This window comes from Bacillus rossius, chromosome 7 (assembly GCF_032445375.1).
Source record: "Bacillus rossius redtenbacheri isolate Brsri chromosome 7, Brsri_v3, whole genome shotgun sequence".
Lineage (NCBI taxonomy): Eukaryota > Metazoa > Arthropoda > Insecta > Phasmatodea > Bacillidae > Bacillus > Bacillus rossius.
Genome location: NC_086335.1, coordinates 19,973,431 through 19,982,125, shown reverse-complemented (window position 1 = coordinate 19,982,125; position 8,695 = coordinate 19,973,431). Strand labels below are relative to the sequence as shown.

The 8,695-nt window shown below is 43.9% G+C and overlaps 1 long non-coding RNA gene across 1 annotated transcript; it reads left to right on the top strand.

Moving 5' to 3' along the window:
* The first annotated feature begins 4,590 nt into the window (after positions 1 to 4,590).
* Positions 4,591 to 7,450, top strand: LOC134533705 (uncharacterized). Its single transcript, XR_010075373.1, has 3 exons — positions 4,591 to 4,858; positions 5,327 to 5,661; positions 6,042 to 7,450. It is a non-coding gene; the product is annotated as an uncharacterized LOC134533705 (long non-coding RNA).
* The last annotated feature ends 1,245 nt before the right edge of the window (positions 7,451 to 8,695 follow it).

Below are 8,695 nucleotides of genomic sequence, written 5' to 3'. Positions count from 1 at the left end.
CACATAGTGATGGCAGAAGGGTGCAGTCTCCACCCCGAGCAGCTGAAGCTTATCGAGGGTAAGGGGGTGCCGAGGACCAGGAAGCAGCTCCAGAAGCTTCTGGGCCTGCTTAACTGGCTGCTGTCTTTCATCCCTGACTTCGCCACGGTTATGGCCCCGATCACGGACCTGCTGTCACCGAAGACCAAGTTCTGGTGGACATCCGCCGCAGACGAGGCTCTGCGCCAGGTTAAGGACCGGTTCAGGAACTGTCACACGCTGTCGTGTCTGGTCCCCGACCGTCCCATCTTCGTACAGACAAATGCGAGTCAGGAGGGGATGGTTGTGGTCTTGTACCAGGTGGACGACGACTGAGTGAGATGTGTGATCAAGTATGCAAGTGCAAAGTTTGGCCAGGCCGAGCGGAGGTATCACGTGAATGAGCAGGAGTGCCTTGCAGTGGTCTGGGCCCTGCAGCGCTAGCGGCACCACATCGAGTGATGCTCATTCACGCTGAGAACCGACAGCCAGTGTCTCCGCTGGCTGGACTCCACTCAGGGCTGGATATCCAAGTTCACTCACTGGGCTATGCTGATTCAGGAATACTCTTTTACAGTCGAACACATCCCGGGATGGGAGAATCAGCTGGCCGACCAGCTGTCCCGGAATACGGATCCTGTGAGTGAGTTCCGCGATAATCAGAGCTGGTAGGAGGTGCTCTTCCCGGAGCGCGAGCCCAGTGTCGAGGACTCGCGACCGTGGCCATTCATGTTGTACTCACTGTCCTACTCCACTGCTCCTGGGCCAGACGCTCGACCAGAGACAATTACAGAACTGCTTTCGTCACGCAGCGCAGCTCCGTGACCCTGACACCCAATCCCGGAAGATGGAGTGTGGGGAAAAAGTGGTGCCGGGCTGCCAGAGTCTTAACGGTGTGCTCCAGACCAGGGGGGCTCACAGGTCTAGCAGTTGCAGACTCATGTGCAACCAGAGGCCAGGCAATGGGTACTGGGTTACCTGCATGACCACCCCCTGGCGGGACACCCGGGTGCGGAGCAGATGCTACTTGAGGTCCGGCGGATGTTCCACTGGCCTGGCGATGCGGCAGAGGTACGGCGCTACGTAAGAGCCTCCCAGCGCTGCCACAAGCCGAAGTCCAGGCGTCCCGATGGTATGGAGCAACAGGTCCCATGGCGGCCCTGAGATCCCTTCCACACTGTGGTGGTGAATATTATGGGGCTGTATCCTCGTACGTCCTGTGGCCCGCATTTTATCGTGGTGGTCATGGACATATTCACCCGCTGGGCAGAAACGTTCGCGGTACCAAACATGAAGGCCGACACTGTAATTGCCCTGCTCGTGTGCGAGTTCTTCCCGCGATATGGGTACCCTGCGGTCCTCCTGATGAACAACGGGGTGCAGTTTACGGGGAGACACTGGCAAATGTCCGGCGAGAGATGGGGGATGGAGGATTACACCATGCTCACCTACCACCCACGCGCGAATCCGACCGGAAGGCGGAATCAGGACTTAAAAACTCTGCTTCGCATCTGGTTGGACGAGGACCATACCAAGTGGGACCTGCACCTGCCGACGTTGCTGTATTGCCTGCGCCGCAGGACGAATGTAGTCGTGGGCCACTCCCCTGCCGAACTGGTGCCGGGCCGAAACCTCGCCCTGCCCGGGGAAGCGCGAGCACTCACCGACTCTCACGAGGCAACTGTCGATGATCGACGCAAGGATGCTCGACGATGCCAGGAGCAATACCTGGCCCGACGTACCCTCCAGATGCATCAGCCTCTGGGATTGCTCAAGCCAGGCCAGTAGGTCTTTGTCCCGTGCCATCATCTGTCGGCAGGCGACAAGAGCTTCTGCACCAGCTTAGACCCTAAGTGGGCAGGCCCGCATGAATTGGTCGGCTGACTGGGAACCACGACGTACCTCGTCTGTCGCGCTGTTGGGCACACGACAAAGGTACACAGGGACGACCTCCGATTAGCTGACTGGACAGACGACGTCAACGACGACGAACCACGGGATGCTGTACCCACCGATGACACAGCGAGGGAGCCGGACCGGTCTCCCTCGAAAGGTGGTCAGGAGGGGGGTGACTGTTCCTCAACGGTGACCAGGGTGCGGCAGCGACAGCCGACGTGACGGACAATGGACGACCGCGAGTGGCCAGCATGATCGAGCTGGAGCACCTTATGAGCCGAATACTTCCGGACGACGACGACAATAACGACGTTGACAATGGGAACTCCCTGCGTGGGTTAGGGCCGCTCATAGAGGATGTGTCTGCCGATGACACCATCCTCGGTGACTTGGTTGACCTCAGCGACCTGACGGTGACTACGCCGGACCACGAAAAGGGACGCAGATGGAGACACACCCGCGCCTGGGAACGGCAGGTGGGGAACACGGACATTGACGATGCTACAGCTGATGAATTGACTGTGCGGCTCCTCAGAGGTGAGGTTGACGTGGACCGGGCACAGCAGGTGGTCCTGGACATGCCCTCCGAGGAGCCGATGACGACTATCTACACAGGGGACTGGCCAAAGGTACGCCGGTCCACACGTGACACGATTGCCCCTCGCTATCTCCGGGACTACGAGTGGGAGGGCCTGTACAAGTACTGTGACGTGCGACAGCCGAATGCCGGTGGTCTGCTCTCCAGCATCATGCAGCTCCTGCCGCGGTTCGCCCGACCCCGAATGGACGACCTGAACACACCCAACGTGAGGGACCAGACACGGCTGCGGCTGCCTGTCTAGGCCGACGTCTGAGGTCAGGACAGCTCTTGGAGAGGGGGACATATGACGACAGTCATCGTGCCCTCCTATACGTAGAGGCCGTACCTGTCCACAGCCGTGTGCCTAAGGGAGACACCTTCCCCACTGGTGCAGTGCAGTGAAAGGTCAGGGACATACCCGTGTGCACCCTACGTTATGTAATGAGGACCACTCATGGACAGCCACATATCAGTGTAACTCATATATGCCTATTTCGTAATTAACATTGTACTTGTATTTTGTAATTAATCTCATATTGTTATTCAGTGCTTGTGTAATTAGTTTGTAGACCCGCCCCTGGCCTGCCGCGAGCACTTTTCCTCCCGCGCTGGCTTCCCCCCCCCCATCCTACTCTGCCACCCGGGTGTAAAGGCGCGCATGCGCGAGCGGATTGTCAGTCGCTATCTAGTTGCCACGCCGAGCCGACCTGCACCTCTCTGCTCGACGAGCAAACACACGTCTCGAGTACGACATGCACGGTCGGGCTACCGCGATTAGCTTCGTGTACCACGGGGTAGTCATCGGCTACTCTACTGCATAACGATTGTTTCCTGTTCATAATCAGGAAGTCCGGTTCGCTGCGTGGGAGTAACGTCTATCTCTTGACGTGGTAGGCCAGGTCGCGAATAGGAAATATTGCTATTAATAAATCTCGTCTACAGATCTGAGCGAGTCATCTTTTCCACCGTCTACACCAATGTCCTCAACCTCTCCTTAATTAATCCCCCTGACCCGCATATTCCGGTCCCGGCCACATCAGGTCTGAACTCGCCACTCTCCGGCTGGAGCTACTCGGGCAAAACGACTTTCACAGAGTGAGCTTCGTCGGGGACTTGGAAACTTAGGGCCAGTAGGACAACACAACCTTTACATGGTGCTATCCATCCCCTGGCCGCGACTGTTCTAGGTTGGTGAGCTCTGCGCATGAACAGCTGTTCAGTGATGACCCTGCTTACAATGGTGCGAGGGGGAGTTTGATGGAGAACAATACGTGGCGGACGTTGTGCTGTGATGGCGCTAGGCGCGCGACGGCTTTTAAGACCTGTGCGGTGACGCACGGCTGGTGGGGGTCATAACTAACGCTCTAGATGAGGCTGCAATTGGCGCGAAGTTGACCTCAGCATTGCGCGAAGACGACCAGCCTCTCCGAGCTCCCGATGGATACTGCCGACTCCGTGTAGCGCGGTTCTACAGCGGGCTTGCTAATTGTGCACCAAAAGCGCAGCATGTGGGGAACATACGCGGTCAAGTTTAGGACATAGTCGCACGTTGAACAATTACATTAATAATTAAAAAAAAATATGAAGAATTATATATTACATAGTTTATGTCTGTGAAAGAAAACATGCGCTCTTGAATGCTATAGTCCGGCGGAAGCACATTGCCACACCTGGCGGAGTGCTTCCGCCAATGTGGCTGGTAGTGGTACTAGCTGTGGGTCGTTCAGTGGACTCATACTCTTTGCACCATGTTGCACGCGCGGGCATGTTCGTGGCACACGACTTTGAGAGGCTTCGGTGAGGCATCGCGACCTGTGCGATTAAGGGCCGAGCCTATAGTCGTTATCCGAAAGCGCTTTCAACAGTCATTCCTCTGGCAGCTTGTTCACCTTCCGTTTCCTATAAACGATTTTCGGATGACTGCCAGCCGAAAGCCCTTTCACATTCACATTATCTGAAAATATGGCAACATAGTACAAATTTCTACTTACCGATAGTACTCCAAATGAGTATAGGAAGCTACCCGTCTGTTTCGATCGTCTTTTGTGACGTTTGACATATTTTAAACACACGCTAATTAAATTACTGTTTGAATTTGTTGAGGTTAGTGTCTGGTGACCGTAGATATTTTATTTTTTGTGTGCAATTGTCAGTGAAGATAATGAGTACGCCGAAAAATATCGCGTTCACTCAAGCAGACAAATACATTTTGTTTGACTTGATAAAAAAATATAAGAACATAGTTGAAAATAAGAAAACGGACTCTGTTTCAAATACTGAAAAGAAGGCTACGTGGAAAATTATAGCCTTGGAGTTTAACGCAAGTAACGTGACAACTAAAAGAGATGATGGCCAGCTAAAAAGGTATGTGTGAATATATTAAACTAATTATATCAGTTGATCCTGTGGTACACATGGTGCTTGCTGTTTTAAAGTAAGTCGAAATATCCTTTCCAAAACATAACAAAGTATAATACAAACAAATATATCAGATCTAGTAAAAAAATTTTCTTTTGTATTCATCTTACTATCAATTTTTAATTGGTATAGGCCTATCACAAGCTTTTGTTAAGTCCTAAATCTTTCCACAGTATTAAGGAATCAACTTGGATATGTGTTACAATTACCATTGTACATAAGATATGGGCTTTTATAAAGACACATTTGTACTGCTTTGAGATTTCTAGTATCAAGTATGATGTATTTGCTAATTAGTAGCAATTTCTTAATTGACCATTAATTTTCGTTTCATGTTTTTTATGTTGAAACTGTATTACACTAAAATTAAAGTTTCAATAAATTATTATATCAGTGTTCAATTTAACTTTCCAGGTGTTGGGAAAAGACAAAAACCACAGCAAGGAAGCATCGTCAAACAGAAAGAAGTCATGCTATGGCAACAGGTGGGGGCAAAGCTTTTGTTTCCCCACCTCAGCTGGAAGAAATGGCAACTGTGGTTTCCTCTATCCAGCCCTATTTTGATTTGGAGGTGGTTTCGGCATGGGATAGCAACACGATCCACCTCCAGGATGCCAGGGCTGACTGCAGTGCCACAACTGTTTGTGCAGAAGTAGTCGCAATGGATGAAGTGGCAGATGCTCCAGACACCCCACCTCTAATTATTGGAGCTGCTAGGCCTACTACATCCCAGAACTTTGATAATCCTGGTAAGGTTAAATTATTTATTTTTAAAACAGTACATACCTCATGATTAATCAAGTATTTTAGATGTAGTTAACTTAACCAACCATAAAACGGTGCATTACAGATAAACTAGGTACTCAAAATATTGCAACGCCGTGTTACAGAATGATTAGAAATTAGTTCTTATTTAAAAAAAAATTTTGTATTTTGTTTTTCAGATGCGCTCTTCACATCAGTAAGTTAAATCTATTATGCGGCTAATCTAAGCAGCTATGCTACTAGTACCTATATTTTGTATAGCAAATGTATCTTGGCTAAAAATTATTCCCACATGTTCTCTTAAAGCATGCAAAAATATATGTGAAGTGTTATGTTGTATTACATGAAATAAATTTATTTGCAGATGAAACGTTTTTGGCTCCGAAACTGCCAATTAACAAGAAGGGCTCCTTTTCTGTAAAGTCCGCCCACATGGTTGAGGCAGAGGTAAAGAAAAGGATTGAGAAAATTGATGAAGAGATTAGAATGCTTAGGGAAAGTCATGCAGCAAAACTTAAACAAGATGCTGAGTTGCATGCTGCGGTAATGCGGCAAAATGAGGAGCTACACAAGGTTAAACTTGCAAGGGAACAACTTTTGTTGCGCCAGTTGCAGGCAGATGAACATAAAAGTACAGAAAATATTTGAAGTTAATTTATCAACAATGTAATTTTGTATTTAGAAATTTTGTCATTGTTAATTTAGTTTTGTATTTAGAATTTGTCCATTTACATAAAATAAAAAAATGTTTATCTTCATTTACTTTTAATTGCAAAACCTGTTTGTACTAATTGCATGATTAAAGTTTGAAGGGGGCTTATAATGTTGCAGCACTTTATAATTTATAACTTTTGTATGATGAAATTAACATTAAAAACAAAACTGAAAAAAAAAAAACACTTCGTTAATGGTGTTATGGAAGTAAGGCTGTGTACGTAATACAAGAAACAAATAATTGTCTTATTACATGGGATGGTAAAACGGTGATTACTGCTAAACTATTAGGAATTTTTTATCTCAGCCTTTTTTTTTATTAAATTCAGGAAGTTGAAGAGCATAGAATTAAGTTATTTTGGCATTTTTAATTATATTATTTCAGAAGTTTATATTTCTGATGAATTTAAATTAATTTTTTTTATTTGTAAAAAAATACTTGGATAACTGATAAACTTGTTGTTTTGTTCAAACTTCCTTGTTAATATGCAGGTTGTTCAAATTCTGGAAAGTCAGGGAAAAGCAATAAATTTACTTAAAACATGGAAAAGTCATGGAAATTTCTCAATGATAGTAATTTGAGGGAGAAATGTCATGCTCTGCTATGCCATCATCCAGACTTTAAACATGTATTTGGTTTTTCAGATGGTGTTCTAGTACATAGTCACACATTGTGTAAAATGGCATATGCAAGGTTCTGTTAGAACTAGTGCATCTATAGGGATGGTGTAGATTGAATTGTCCTTAATTCTTTAAGAAAATTGTAAAGTATGTAAATCATTCAAATGACTCATCAGGGAATTTTGTCATTGGAAATTTTATGGATATTTGTGTGTGCATATTTATTCTTCCAAGTTGTATGTTAAAACATAAATAATTCAACAATGATAAGCTATTTATAGATGACTGGTTCTATTACTTTTACTAAAGTGATTAGAACTCTAATTTACATCTGCCTAGTAAAGTTTATTTATTTAATTATATGTACCTACTATTTATAGCAAATGTTTTTTTTTACAAAAGTCATTAGAATTTTAACTAACATCAGCCTTATGTAGTTTATCTTATAAATAATTTTTTTAACCCACATAATCATTATGTTAAAATTTGGTTTTTATTTACAAAGTTTAGTTAGAAACAAATGTACACTTCAATATTCACTGTAAACATAATGTTAAGGCATATGGAGAAGTGGCACGAGGTGCAAATTTTCTCATAAAAATGAGAAATTAACAGTTCTGCAACAATTCCAATAGTTATTGCATTATTGTATTGTCCATTATTCAGCTACCCTGCTTAATTTAATAAATTGCAAGTTAATAACATTGAATTGCCTGTATATTTGTGGTGTTTATGACATCTCTCAAACTAAGTTCATTTTAATCTACTCATTCAACAAGAAACTAGAACAAAATCTAAATAAAAACAATTTACATCATACTCATATTTAAAAAAAATTACTAAACAGTTATAACAAAAAGTGAAACTCAGCACCTCATTTATCATTGTGCTGAAGTGAGTTGTGCTTCATATTCTTGAAAACAAAATAAATTGAAAAAAAAAATCACTTTTGCATGGCCTACAGGCATATGGTAGATTTTGAAACACTGTCTTTTTCTGGAAAATAAACATTAGTAACAATTTAAGAACTTAATGTACCTAGCATACCATACATTCTCCAAAATTCCAAAATGAACATTTTAACATTTTCTCGTACTCAATGCAGCAATGGTTTTAACTCAATGGATCCAGCATTAAATAGCTTTTTAAAAAAAATATGCCTACTAAGGTAGTTAAATTTTTTAAACTCCAAACTATATTCTATGTCTACCACTAATATGTGGTTCATGTAAAATTTATTTTAGGCCAAGGCTTTGGATAATAGTAACATTGTTTTAAAATAAATTTCAAATGAATGTGATAGAAAATAAGTTTTAATTTTTTGTTATTTCAATCCCTCTTTAAATGGTAATAGTTAATCCATTGAAACTTGTTTCAGCCCAAGTAATACATTACCTTTAAAAGATTTACAATTGTTCTAGATTTTATCATTTACTTAATGATGGTGTTAAAAAAATTTTTGTCTTTAAACCTTGTTTTTTTTTTTTTCCACCCTTTCAGTAGTGGTTTGTCTATAAATAATTATTTCAAACAAAAGTTGTAGATAATATTTTAAGGTTTGTAGCCTTTCCTGGCTAGTTGAATATTTTGGAAAGGGGGGCACATTCATGAAAATTAGTTATGCATGATTTACATTCCAGAAAACAACATCACTGTTGATGAATGGTTAATTAAATAATGTAT